Source organism: Trachurus japonicus, chromosome 13 (assembly GCF_045865225.1).
Source record: "Trachurus japonicus isolate A0001 chromosome 13, Traja_1.0".
Taxonomy (NCBI): Eukaryota; Metazoa; Chordata; class Actinopteri; order Carangiformes; family Carangidae; genus Trachurus; species Trachurus japonicus.
Genome location: NC_140919.1, coordinates 5,295,355 through 5,310,293, shown reverse-complemented (window position 1 = coordinate 5,310,293; position 14,939 = coordinate 5,295,355).

Here is a 14,939-nt window from a genome sequence, read left to right as displayed (position 1 = left end):
GGTGTAATGGTGTGAAGTGGTACCAGTTCGATCTCGTACGACTTCACGGGTCAGAAGTTACAAGTGGCCGTCAGTGACTTTCACAGGTAAAACAGGTCGGAGAAACGCGAGTTGTGGGTTGCCTGGAACGCTACAAAGTCGTATGTCGTGACTTGATGCTGTAATTTACGGTTTCAAAAGCCTGCCTGGAACGCAGCATTAGCCAAAACGACCGGATCGCATACTTCTGCTTTAATGCCAGCTTAATGGTCTTGCAATTAGCCGTAACCCTAACTCTGTGTACAATTTCTCTTTTGCAGTTGTTGGAGTTCACACACCTCTGCCTACTTTCTCAGCATTTGTGGCCCAACACCTGGGGCAAGGCAATGCAAGAGTGGTGTGGAGTAAAATGGTTGAAGAAGCTGCACATTTTTATCTGGCCAAGTACCCAGAACTGAAAGACAGCTCAGAGTACAGAGCAATAGGGCGCCAAATGTTTGGAAAATTTCCATGCATTCAGCATGAGGGGACAGAGCCATGGGTAAGCTTATTTTTATTTTTTATTTAAGGACAGTTGTAGTCATAGTGTTTTCCTTGACAATAATATGATCAGCTACTAGTGGGATTAATGTTGTTGCAGGATGTCACATTTTCATTCAAGTTTCAATGTTGCAGCCTCATGACTTAATTGCCTCACACATTTCATACAGGGATCACACAGCGACTTGGAGCAAATTAGCACAAAAAATACCCTGATTGTAATACAGAGGGCAAACAATGGCCCTGTAGATATACAGTAATATTATTGCCTGATTTGTTTTTTTCCTGTCTTGCAGTCATTATATACAAAGTCCCTCAGCCAGAAGATCAGGCATGTGAGGTGGTCAATGAAAAGGAAAAGCTCAGACTATGTCACCAACACGCCCAACACCACCACAGCCTCCACACATTCACAACTGACAACTCACAACACTCAGACACAAAACAACTTAACAGAGGAGGAGTACAAAAGGCACACTGAAGAGCTCCAGAAGGAGCACAAAAAAGTTAACTCCAATGACAGGTAGGGATGAGAATCTGCCAGGACCTCCCAATATAATTATATCACAAGACTTTTTAAAAAAAATTTGTATTGCAGTTCAATATTTTTCACTGGCCCATGGAAAAAAAGTTGACTATAACTTTAAACACAACAGAGCAAAATTAACAGATAGTTTTTGAGTTTCTGAATTGATTCTTGGTCCCAAACAATTCTTGATTCAAGAATCACAAAAGAGGTTATATTTATTAATGCTGAACTTGAAATTGAACTTCTCAAATATTACAGTCATGCTGAACTTTCAGTGTCTATTTCTCAATTAACAGCCAGTGATGCTGAATTTGAAGAAAATGAAAAAAAAAAGTCTTTGAGTTAGGGATCTGTTTTTTAAGAATCATTATTTCTAACATTTGTTTTGGTCCTATTGACAGGCACCTGCTCATGCTTCTGAAGGAAACATTCCAATCCAGGAGGGAGTGGGTTCTTACCCTTCCAGTGGGAAAAGTGAAACCTATTATGGAAATCTTCCCCTGCTTTGAATATGGGAAGTTTGTAAGTGTTATATTTAAATATGTTTAATACCCTGCAGTAAAACAAAACAAACCTACCTTTTTGCTGAAAATACTGTATGTCTTTGTATTCAACAGATAATCGCAGAATTAGAAATGATTCTCTCCCACTCAATTTCAGAGCGGGCAAAAATACTGATTGACAAAGTGGAAGCATTCAAAGGAGTGAAAAACCAGGTTTGGAAATATTGTTGTCCAGAGGTCATTATGAGTTAAATTGAGGTGCATATTGTCCACGGATTGATAAATTCCTTCTTTCTATTTTAGGGTGACCTGCAAATGCTTGCAGTTCTAGAGGCCATTGAGGAGGAGACTAAGTTCAACCGGGGCAATGCAGTCAAATCGGGCTCATTTTTAACTGTTGAGAAGGTGAGACTTTATTTAAAATGTGTAACACACAAGGGCTTCACAACGGGATGATGCATTACAGTGTTTCCCCTACCACTATGGCAGCGTGTGGGGGTTTATCAAAGTAAATGCTTTCTGCTATTCTTCCCCTGTAACAAATGTTGAGCATACGTTAACTCATTTTTTAAACAGACTTTTGTCCCATATTTTTGTAGGATGTCTCAACTGTCTCGGTACCATCAACCAATTCAATGGAGGCTCCCCGGCTTGTACTACACATGGAGGCTGATCAGCTAGAGGAGGCGTTTGTGGTTGCGGACGGCATCGTCATCTTCACACAATCAAAAACTGTCTTAGATGCGACAACAGTCCTCCTGGGGGTGTATTACGCAACACAGCTGGACTACCCGAGGATATACTCGCAGGCACTGGGGTTCCTCCAGCACCACATGATTGGGGACCCGTACGTTGGCCCTAAATCTGCAAAATACAGGTAATTATTATAATTTCATACAAAGCAACAGGTTACTGTTATACAAAACTCACTTATGTTATTATTAAAAGCTCTTTTGCAATGCTCTCCATTTCAGATTCTTTTCAAAGACAATGGCCTGAGGACCAGATGGCCTGCATGTAAATAGTTTTTTTGTAAATAGTTTTTTGTTCTTGTGTTTTTGTGTGCATGTGAATGTGAATGTGTTTTTTCATACTATATTGTTATATTGTATTAATCTTTACTGTTTACTGCACTTTTATTATTTTATAAAATGTAACACTGACTGAAATACCGTAGGTAAAATAAAGAAGTTTTAAGTCTACAAAGTTCTGTATTATTCCATATATTCCAGTGAGTTTCCTAGGTTTTTTGAAAGGGGGTGGTGGCGGAGGTGGAAAAGGAGTAACACACACACAAAGGAATCATGGTGTTCATGTGCTTCTTTTCAGTCAATTTTTACAATATGATCAATAGATCAATTGATACAATATCATTTGGTAGTGTCACCTGCATTGTTAAATGCTTGTTTGAACACATTTGAATAAAGTGTTTAAAACCTAAACACATTTTCCTGAATAAACATGTAAAAGTGTTTAAAAAGTGTTACCGCGAATAAACATGTTCTCGTGTTTATTATCTAAACACCGTGACGCGTTTGAAAAGTGTTACGGATAAGTGTTTAATAATGTGTTCAGATCCTAAACATTTGGTTTTACAGTGTGGGTGCATAATAATGCTGTCATCATTCTGGGTGCATTTCATTTAGTCTGCCTGAAAAAATGAATCTCTGGGTGCATGTTCTATTTAACTATTTATACTATGTATTTATTTATTGATCAATCAATCACAAATCATGCTGTGATTGTACATTGAATGTATTTTAACTTTATTTATTTCATGTTATTTATTAATCTTTTTATCAATCACATATGTTGTGATTAACTTTATTTAATGTTATTTATTCCAGCCAAGTGCTGGCTTTTTATCTCATATCTACTGGCTCTGGGTACAAAAAAAAAAATGGCTGTCTCTGGGTGCATAATAATGCTGTCATCATTCTGGGTGCATTTCATTTAGTCTGTCTGAAAAAAGCAATCTCTGGGTGCATGTTCTATTTATACTATTTAACTATTTATACTATTTATTTATTTATTGATCAATCAATCAATCAATCACAAATCATGCTGTGATTGTACATTGAATGTATTTTAACTTTATTTATTAATCTATTTATCAATCACATATGCTGTGATTAACTTTATTTAATGTTATTTATTCCAGCCAAGAGCTGGCTTTTTATCCCTTTGTATCGACTGCCTCTGGGTACAAAAAAAAAAGGCTGTCTCTGGGTGCATAATAATGCTGTCATCATTCTGGGTGCATTTCATTTAGTCATTTAGTCTGTCTGAAAAATCTAATCACTTGTATATATTTGGGTGCATTTTGTTTCATGGTTTGTGTAATTGTTTTCATATACATGTTGTGTCTAAGCATGTTCCCATCGAGCAGGCTCCATGGGTGCATGCTGTCTTCATTTTAATTGTTAAGTGTGTCAACCAAATCTGAGTTACTCTACACACTAATTATGGTGTTATGTGTTGGCTGGAAATTGTCAGGTCACATGATAATGATCATTCTAATCAAGTCCAAGTCTGTATATATTTATGTATCTATTTATATATCTATTTATGTACGAATGTATCTGTTTATATCTATTTATTCAACTATTTATGTAACTATTTATTCATCTATTTAAATGTGTATTTATTTATTTATACGGGGTCAGCAATATCTGAGACATTGAGATGATGAGAAGGACAGTGCCAGTGTATTAATTCACATGTAAGACAGGGAGCTCAAGACAGGAAGCTGCAGCTGAAGCAGCAGCTTTCTACACAGCTAAAAGAGGCAGACTGAGTAGGGACAGCAGTGGAGGAGGGACGAGGACCAGGTAAAGGCGGGTTTACACTGCACGACTATTCGTCTGTTCACATCTCAAACTGCACGAGCTTCCCTCTTCAGTCCTACGTCTCAGATCAGTCTCAGACCCCCACTAATTGCACGTCGTTTTACGATTGCGCTCCACCACGATTACCCTGCGATGCCGCTGAGATTTGTGCTGCTCTATAATTGCTCGATTGTAAACCTCAAATTGACATTGGTTCCTGATATTGGTTCCTATATAGCAGAGTCCATGTGGAAGATCAGACCGACAAACACACACACAGACAGCGTGCATCACCTCCAAGGCCGGTGCTGCAGAGAGAGAGAGAGAGAGAGAGAGAGAGAGAGAGAGAGAGAGAGAGAGAGAGAGAGAGAGAGAGAGAGAGAGAGAGCGACGCTCTCCAGCCAGCTGACGTGTAGCTCACCTGCAGCTCACCTGCAGCTGTCAGAGGAGGCTCTCTAGTTCTCTCTCTCGCCTGCACTTTGTTTAAAAATTCAGCTGATCAGGAGCCAGAGCTCAGTGGACGTGGCTGGTGTAGGCTCGCTATTTTATACTGTAACGGCAAGAAAAAAAAAATCGTCCTCAATTGCTGATTGATAGTGTGTGTATTTGTCGGGCTGATCTTCAACCACGGACTGCGCTGCATTACTGATCATCACCCGGTCACCCTGTCTCTCTACAGCTGTGGTCTAACTTCAGCTTGTCACTTCCCTGTCCCTCCTCTCTCTGTCTGCCTGTTTTAACTCCATCTGACGAGGTTCAGCATCACACTCAGGTTCATAAAGGCTCTGTGCTCTGTGCTAAAACAATCTGTCATGGTAAAAACTTGTCGTATGTGCAGAATCGTGACGTAGGACCCCATACATTGTCCGTCACGACGAGAAATTTTCTGGCATGTCAGAAAATAATCGGGAGGTCGGCGACTCGTCTTTAGGACGTCGGGACGTGACGCAGAGCCTCACTAACCATACGTCCCGATTATGCTCACGACCCCGCGATCCCTCTAAGATTATGCAAATTAGGCTGCGACTCGTCTGGGACGAGAAAATCGTGGCAAAATCGTACAGTGTAAGCCCGCCTTAAAGGGAAACACAAGATTAAGTTTGATGTGAAACATGATGTTAATGTTTATCAACTTGCACTAGACCAATTGATTTTCTTTTTTCCCCCAAGTGGATGATGTCAGTTCCCACTGTGAAGATGCAGACCAAGCTGCTGGTGCAACCTCCTCCATCACAAAGTAAGTCTCTCTTTTTCTCTAAAACAATTAAAATGCAAATTAAGTTACCTTTATCATGTTTGTCTATCTATCAAGGAACCACAGACCGAGAAGGAAGACCTCCAGAGGACCGCAGCTGAGGACAGTGCTACCCAGCAGACAGGTAAGTAGTCTTTAGCACTGTGTGACAAAACCACTGTGATAATGTCCAATGTAATATAATGTCTGTTGTAATAACTTATTTTTTGTCTTCATGAATACTCAGGTATTTAATGCCCTGTACTATTGCCACGCCTCCTCCTGCCACGTATGCCTGCATGTCTGAGGGGAAGCCATAACAATGAAGCTGCAGATGCCAAAGATGACAGCTGATCCAGGAAGAAGACCTCCAGAGGACTGCAGGGGACTCTCACCAGTAACAACAACAACAACAACAAGGGAGGGATATTTCATTATTTTGTTAATTGACTGCAATTTTATTTTTTCCAGTTTATGATCAAATGTTTGCACAATGCTTTGAAACCTGTAACTTACTTGTGCCTTTTATGTTTCTGTAAAAGTGACAAAAGATCGAGGCAGAAAAATGCAAGAGGACCACAGTAGAGATGCCAAAGATGACAGCTGATCTCAGGAAGAAGACCTCCAGAGGACTGCAGGGGACTCTCACCAGTAACAACAACTCAACAACAAAAACAACAACAACAACAACAACCGGGGAGGGATATTTCATTATTTTGTAATTTAATTGCAATTTTATTCTTTAAGTTTGTGAACACGCTGTGAGAAGTCTACTTCTGTGATCAAATGTTTACACAATGATTTGAAACCTGTAACTAATTTATGCCTTTGCCCTTTATGTTCCTGTAAGAGTGACGAAAAATCCAGGCAGAAGAATGCAAGAGGACCACAGCAGATTTCCAGAGGACTCCCCAGAGGAAAGAACATCCCAACAGATGATGAGTGAGTAACACCTTCCAATGTGTTTTACTGACTGTAGTGTGAACAAATGATCAAGCAAGATTTGATTTAACTGTAACTTGTGCTTTATTAATCTAGAGAGGATGGCCACAGATCCAGGAAGAAGACCAGAGGACCAGAGCTAAAGACAGCAACCCAACAGATAAGTAAGAGACATTTACACTGTGTGACAAAACCACTGTGATAATGTCCAATGTAATATAATGTCTGTTGTAATAACTTATTTTTTGTCTTCATGAATACTCAGGTATTTAATGCCCTGTACTATTGCCACGCCTCCTCCTGCCACGTATGCCTGCATGTCTGAGGGGAAGCCATAACAATGAAGCTGCAGATGCCAAAGATGACAGCTGATCCAGGAAGAAGACCAGGGGACTCTCACCAGTAACAACAACAACAACAACAACAACAACAACAACAACAACAACAACAACAACAACAACAACAGGGGAGGGATATTTCATTATTTTTTTGTTAATTCTTTTTTTTTTTGTTTGTTTTTTTGAACTACAGATGACCAATGTGCAAGTTTATAAAGTAGAATTACATCATCACTGCAGCAAACTACACAATATTGTGATGGACAAACAATGAATTTATTCACAAAAATTACCACCTAAAATACAATACCAGAACAGTGCAGGTCCAGCACGTCCATCCCGTGGATGTCAGCCAAAGTCCCACTGTAGTAGTTCCCTTCTTTTTTTTTTTTGAACAAATTTTTTATTGAGTAGTTCCCTTCTATGACGTCGTACTGCAGCTGGGGAGCCTTGTGCTGGATCTCAGGGACAAGGAACCCTCCTTTGATCCTCTCCCCCAGTGGCATGGTTACATTCCAAATAATCAGCGTTTCTTCTGGCAAAACTGATTTAAGATCATCAAAGAACTTGTCCAGGTTCTGTTTGTAGTCATTGAGCCAGGATGAGTTATACCTGGAAATATTTTCCCTTGTGTTTTTATGCAGATTTTTTTTTTGGCTGCCTCTACATGTTGAAAAAGAAGTCGACAGGAGGAGAGTAGTGGTATCTGGTACCCTGCATTCACATGGGCTGGCTGTGGAACAGTATTTTCAACAGCCTTCAGTGGACAGGGCATGTCGACGCCCCAGGCCTGTGCAATGGGGGTCATCCCTATGTTCCCACAGCCCTTTGTTCCCTCAGCCCTATGTTCCCTCATTTCTAACTTTTGTTGTCACTGAAAATTAGGCCCTATGTTCCCTCAGCCTTTCAGTCCCACCATTGGTTGGGTTTAGGCAATGAAGAAAGGAGTTGGTTAAGTTTAGTAAAAAGACCAGGTAGAGGCTAGACAGGCCAGATAGATAGAGTCCAGATAGGTAGAGAGAGTCCAGAGGGAACATAGGGCTGAGGGAACATAGGGCTGTGGGAACATAGGCACGCTCCCGTGCAACGTGCTGCAACAGCAGGGAGGTGACCTTGCGATGGATGATGGCGTTCCAGTGGACTCCGTCATTTGTGCGATGGTGCAGGGAGAAGCGGATGACCACCGGGCCACCACCACCTGCGATGCTAGCTGGGGAGCTAGCGTCGCAGGCCACCGGCCCCGGCTCTCCACCACCACCTGCGATGCTAGCTGGGGAGCTAGCGTCGCAGGCCACCGGCCCTGGCTCTCCACCACCGGACAACGGGCCACCACCACCTGCGATGCTAGCTGGGGAGCTAGCGTCGTAGGCCACCGGCCCCGGCTCTCCACCACCACCTGCGATGCTAGCTGGGGAGCTAGCGTCGCAGGCCACCGGCCCCGGCTCTCCACCACCACCTGCGATGCTAGCTGGGGAGCTAGCGTCGCAGGCCACCGGCCCCGGCTCTCCACCACCACCTGCGATGCTAGCTGGGGAGCTAGCGTCGCAGGCCACCGGCCCCGGCTCTCCACCAGCGGCGGCGGCTGAAGCAGCGGACACCGGGCCACCTCTCCACCAGCGGCGGCTAACGTTAGCCCAGCAGTCAGTAGGCTCTCACCACCACCAGCGGCCCTCAGCGGGGGGACGGATAACGTTGGCCCAGCAGCTGAGAAGCCCCCACCACCACCAGCGGCCCTCAGCGGGGGGGCGCCTACGGCTAACGTTAGCCCAGCAGCTGAGAAGCTTCATCTATCTCCGGCGGCCAGCGGCGGAGTTACACCGATGGCTAACGTTAGCCCAGCAGCTAACAGGCCCTCACCACCATCAGCGGCCCTCAGCGGGGGGACGCCCACGGCTAACGTTAGCCCAGCAGCTGAGAAGCTCCCTCCATCAGTCAGGAAGGGAACAACATTCACCAGAAGGCCAGCTCATCCAGCTCACTACCCAGCACTAAAGGTAACAGAAAAACAAAAAAATACCTGTTTTTTCCAAACTGTAAACCATGCCAAGGTGCTATGGGACCCCACAGCGAAACCCAAAGGAATACTAGGTGGGCACATTAACATAAGAAGCATAATATCTAAAACTGAACAATTAGAAAAGCTCCTCACTGACTCTAACCTGGACTTTCTTGGGATATCAGAGACTTGGCTAACTCCAACTAGCCCTCCTGGCATCACTAACATAACAGGCCAAATGTTTACACAATGATTTGAAACCTGTAACTAATTTATGCCTTTGCCCTTTATGTTCCTTTAAGAGTGACACAAGATCCAGGCAGAAAAATGCAAGAGGACCACAGCAGATTTACAGAGGACTCCCCAGAGGAAAGAACATCCCAACAGATGATGAGTGAGCAACACCTTCCAATGTGTTTTACTGACTGTAGTGTGATAAAATGATCAAGCAAGATTTGATTTAACTGTAACTTGTGTTATTAATCTAGAGAGGATGGCCACAGATCCAGGAAGAAGACCTCCAGAGGACCAGAGCTAAAGACAGCAACCCAACAGACAAGTAAGAGACATTTACCCGTGCATTGTCATTGAGTTCATGACAATAGTCAATGTAGGTTGTGTCTGTGTATGTGTGTGAATAAATTCTTAAACATTTTGATAACTGTTACTGAACAATGTGTTAAATATTTTAGGGAGGATGACAACAGATCTTGGAAGATGAGGACCAAATATCAAGACAGCGAGCCAGCAGAAGAAAAGTAAGAGACATTTACCCACGAGTACAAAACTGTACTGTATCTTGATTACTTTAATTTAACTTGATTCATGTTGGTGTCTTACAGATGTTTTTTTTTTGTGTTTGTGTATTTGCAGACAACATGGAAAATCATCACTGCCCTCTTGCTTAAAGGGGACCTATTATGCTTTTCCAGCTTTTCAGACTTTTCTACATGTTTAAAATGTTGGATAATGGTTCTAGAGGCCGTGGAAGTGTCATATCCTGAGGTTAATGCGTTTGGAGGTAAACCCTGCTAGATAATTGGGATTTCTCTGCACACCTGTTACACTCGGTTGCACTGAGTTTTTTTTGACATGAGCTCGCGTCTACGTCGATGCGTGCCGGACTCCCCTACATGGTCATGCCGAGGTCTCTGCTCCAGCCGGCCCCGCCTCCTCCCATGCTGCTCTGTTGTGGCTGGGGTCACAGCGGAGAGCGGAGCGGACCACTTCCTGCTTCTTCCCTGAATGTTTTAGCGCTGTAGCGTCACTTTACTAAGTTTTATTTAGAAGTTTACGCCGACGTTTCATGTAAGTGAAGCTGTACCTGTGTGAGGAGCGACGTTGTTCGCCGGACCGACGTAACGCTGGACCGCCGGAGCACCGGAGCTCCGCAGCTGCAGCGGCTCCTCACACAGGCGGAGCCCGTCTGCAGGCCTCCTTGGCCGGGCAGGCGTCCGTGCTCATCGCGGTAGAGAAAACCATCGCTAATAAACATACCCGCAGGTTTTTTAGACGTTTACCGCCGTGTGGTTAGTCTATTTAGCAGAATGTTGGTCTCATTGATGAAATCTTGTGGCAGTTGAATTAGTTTGAATGAAAAGTGAAGCTGTGAGAAGGAGGAGGAGAGGAGCAGTGCTGCGGAGCTCTGTAGTCTGCACAAATCACCACATTTACATCAATAAATAACTGTTTTACAATGAACTGACCGCATATATTTTTAATTTATTTTATATATTTATTTTTGCATTTTTATATTACATGTTACATGGTTACAGTAGCCTACATGGCAAAGACTACTCTATACCATCTTTGGTTAGGGTGAGACTAGGTCATGGGCACATTTCATTACACAATGTAGACTGGTCAGATGCATAGGCTACTGGAGAGATGTGGCAATTTGCCTACTGCAGATTTAGCTTTTGTTTGCATACTACATTTTGGCCAAATCAGTATAGGTACTAGTAGTAGACATCGTCATGGTAACGCAATGCTGAGGGAGTGGTTCATTTGCATTTAAAGGGAGGGGCCACTGAAACAGACCGTTTTGCAGAGCCCTGTTTTTGAGAATGCTGTGATGTTTGATCTTTGGGGTATTTTGACCGAAGCACGTCACAGACATGTCTTTAAGACACCCAGGAACTATTTTAGTTGGTGCAAAAAGGAGCATAATAGGTCCCCTTTAACTCAACTCTGCCTGCACCCCTTTTCATCATTTTTTGTGACTTTGTCACCCACACATTTGAGGTTGAAAGGGCATAGGTTGCTGTATAAATAAATACTTGAAAAAGGAATGTTTGTTGTAGGTGTGCTGTCTTGTACAGTATATAATGTCATAAGGTTACTAGTATTAATTGTTTGAAATCTCTGAAGAATCTCATCATAATGTACACAGTAGCCCCGTGGCCCTTTCAAAATTTCCCGAGAGGAAATTTTCTAGTTATTATTATTATCTCCACAAAGGTTTATGGTATTTTGCTTTATCCTGAAAGTTGAAAGGGTTCTTCTAAATGTATAATGCCTGTATTGATGATAGGCTTGGGCGATAGGACGAATGTAAATGGTAAATGGACTTGCACTTCTATAGAGCTTTTCTAGTCACTCGGACCACTCAAAGCGCTTTACAATGTAATGGTCGCATTCACCCTTTCACACACATTCATACAGCACTGTTCGCAGACAGGCTTTTGGAAGATAATCATTCACACACATACACACAGGGCAGGTGTGGTTCAGTGTCTTGCCCAAGGACACTTCGACATGCAGACAGGGGGGAATGCAACCACCTACCTTACGGTTAGTGAACGACCCGCCCTACCACCTTAGCCACAGCCGCCACGAATGTATCGCCAATTGACCACCGGCTGAGTCTGTCACGGTTGATTTAATTTTTGGCGATTGACTGGGCGATTTTTCCAACGAGTCTCTCACAAAATACGGCAGAGATGAAACCAACGTCAGTTCATAAATCATTAGGGCCGGGACTTTAACGCGTTAAGATGAATTAATTACACAAAAATTAACGCATTTTAATCGCACTTATTTTTGCACAGCGGAACATTTCTCACTGGATAAGTTTCAGGAGTACCGATTACACTGGAGCACAATTATTTAACCAGTTGAAAAGCCGTCGACACTAATCACTGCCTGAGGAGTTTTAATGTAGCCTGAACGCAGCTCAAACCGACCCGGTGACTCAGCACGTCGACCAAGCTTTGATAAACACACTCCGCGCCGTTTTACAGTATCCTCCCATATTTTAGCCGGTCGCTACAGGAGCTTAATTTTTTTTAAAAAGGCGCTCGTGTCGGTGGAGATGAGAACAGCAGAGTTTCCTCTGCCGCAGCTGAACAGCTGACATGTGGTCAAGACATAGGCAGCCTACAGACTTGTCACTGCCTCACGGTGCATTTCACCCAAGCCTAATTGATGATATCTCTGACTCTGGAATAAGGCCTATTTCTTTTCTTTCTTTCTTTGCCTTTATTGGATAGCACATAGTGAGATAGACAGGAAAGGGGGAGGCAGGGAGAGGGGGAATGACATGCAGGAAAGGTCTGCCCGACGCGGGATTCGCCTGCGTTGAGGACTGTAGCCTCTATATGGGGCGGCCGCTTTAACCACTACGCCACACATCGCCCCATGAGGCCTATTTCTTTGTTGTTCTAAATTCTAATTTTTGATATCTTGACAGCAAATTCAAGTCTTACTGGACTTTTTGAAGGACAGCTGGGCCATTTGGTTCCCTCAGCCTCTCACTTTCTTGTGGAAAGTGAGATGTTCTTGGTGGCGGGCCGAATGATTGGCCACGCCTTTCTTCACGGAGGACCGTGCATACATGGACTCAGCCCAGCTGTTGTTCACGTCTTGCTTGGAGGGAGTCCTGACACCGCAACAGTAACTCTTCAGGACTGTCCAGATCTGGACATAAGGGAAACCATCAGGCTTGTATGTTTGATTTTTTTAAAAAAAAAAAGTTTTTTCTTTTCAGTAATATGTTATGTGGGCCGCCCTTTTGTTGTGTATCCATTGTCCTTTATGAATGATATTTATATGACTTATTGGGCCCTAGTCTCGTAGACTGAGCGAAGTCTAACCTCAGCGCAGCTTCGCCATGTCAACGGGGTGTGGCCCAGGTCCATTTCGCAAGATTGGTGGGCCGCCAAGTTTGTCATTTTATACTTTGACATGGACGGAGGAAACAGCGACGCCAGAGGCCGAACCTCTCCCAGGAGGAAACAGCTGTTTTGGTCCGGAGGTCCGAGCTCAGAGTGACCAATAATGAGTTTACTAATATACTTAACCAGGATTGATCTGATATACTGAGAACCGGTGCTCAGTGTAAGAAACAACAGCTAATAAACTAATAAAGAAACTCATATTTATTCAAACCCTGTGTAAGCAAGATCAGAGGTGTAATCACAACATAAACAAACACAATGCGGGATGAAATCAGCGTAAAGGACGCTCTCTCTCTCTCTCTGTCCGTCTCTTTTTCTCTGTGATAGAGATGCTGAGTATACTGTAGTAGGCTATATACTGACTATCTGATACCGAGGCTGTTGTGGTGGACTAAGAGAGATGATGATTTGTGTTTTGTTTTTCATTACGGCTGCGTGATGCGGTCGCACGCGCTAATGAATTAATAAGTAAATAAATAAAGCGATCATCACAAGGGCAGAGTGGTATCTCAACACGGCAGCGACATGCAGTCATCCACCCTCAGTCCTGCTTGGGACATCCCAGCTGCTTTTCAGTGCCAGTTCGTCCCTGCTGTGTTAATTCAGGTGGAGTTTCCTTTACGCGCCGACAGCCTTTGATCTCTGCTTTGATCTGACGTCAGATGTGACGGGACAATCTATATAGATATAAATTCACTGTTGATTCCGTTAGTTGCATTAAATAGTGGTTATTGTGGATATTTATTGCATTGAAATGTGCCTGGAACTGTGGAGATCTGCCTGTGAGGTCTTGGTGACGTGTGTGCACTGCAGGTCAGTCAGCCAAACTTCCACTGCACCTGCTGCGCTCCGCCCTGCGCTGAGAGTAGACCTGGTCTCCGCCCTGCGCTGAGAGTAGACCTGGTCTCCGCTCTGAGAGTAGACCTGGTCTCCGCCCTGCGCTGAGAGTAGACCTGGTCTTCGCCCTGCGCTGAGAGTAGACCTGGTTGGAGGTGGCGAGCTTTCAGCGCAACCTCGGCGGGACATTTTCGCACAAAACTTCCACTGCACCAAGCTGAATCTGTGACGCCTCCCCCTGCTGCGCGGCCACGCCTATCTCAGCGCAGCGCGATCTGCCAATCTTCCAATCTGACTTTGCGCTAGGCTGCGCTGGTCGAAACTTGCATTAGACCAGCTGCGTTACCTTGCGCAACCTGCGCTGCGCCACCAAACTAGGGCCCCTTATGTCAACGTCATACAGTGCCTGACTAAAGTCTTGTCACTCATCCATCTTGCAGAAACAACAGCTTATAACCTGACTTTTAATTCATCCATTGGTTTTAGAAATGGCTCATATGAAAGCTAAAACCCTCCCAAATTATGTTTAATATACTAAAATAAATTTACTTCACTGAAGAAAGATTGATCATTTAATGAACACAGAAATGTGAGATTTTGGCAAGACAAAAGTTTTGTCGCCTACATAGAGTAATGTGAAAATTGAACAAATAATTTACTTCAAATACAAAAATATGTTGCACAACATCAGTGAATTAAGTAGTGGTGCTGTGAGATCCATATTTAATATCTTGTATGACTTCCATGAGCCTGAAGAACTGCATCCATGCGGTTCGGCAACGATTCATACAATTTGTTGATGAAGTCATCAGGAATAGCAAAAAACGCAGTCTTACATGCCTCCCAGAGTTCATCAAGATTCTTTGGTTTCGTCTTCCATGCTTCCTCTTTCATTCTACCCCAGACATGCTCAATGATGTTCATGTCTGGTGACTGGGCTGGCCAGTCCTGGGGCACCTTGATCTTCTTCGCCTTGAGGAACTTTGCTGTAGAGATCGAAGTATGCGATGGAGCACCATCCTGCTGCAAAATTTG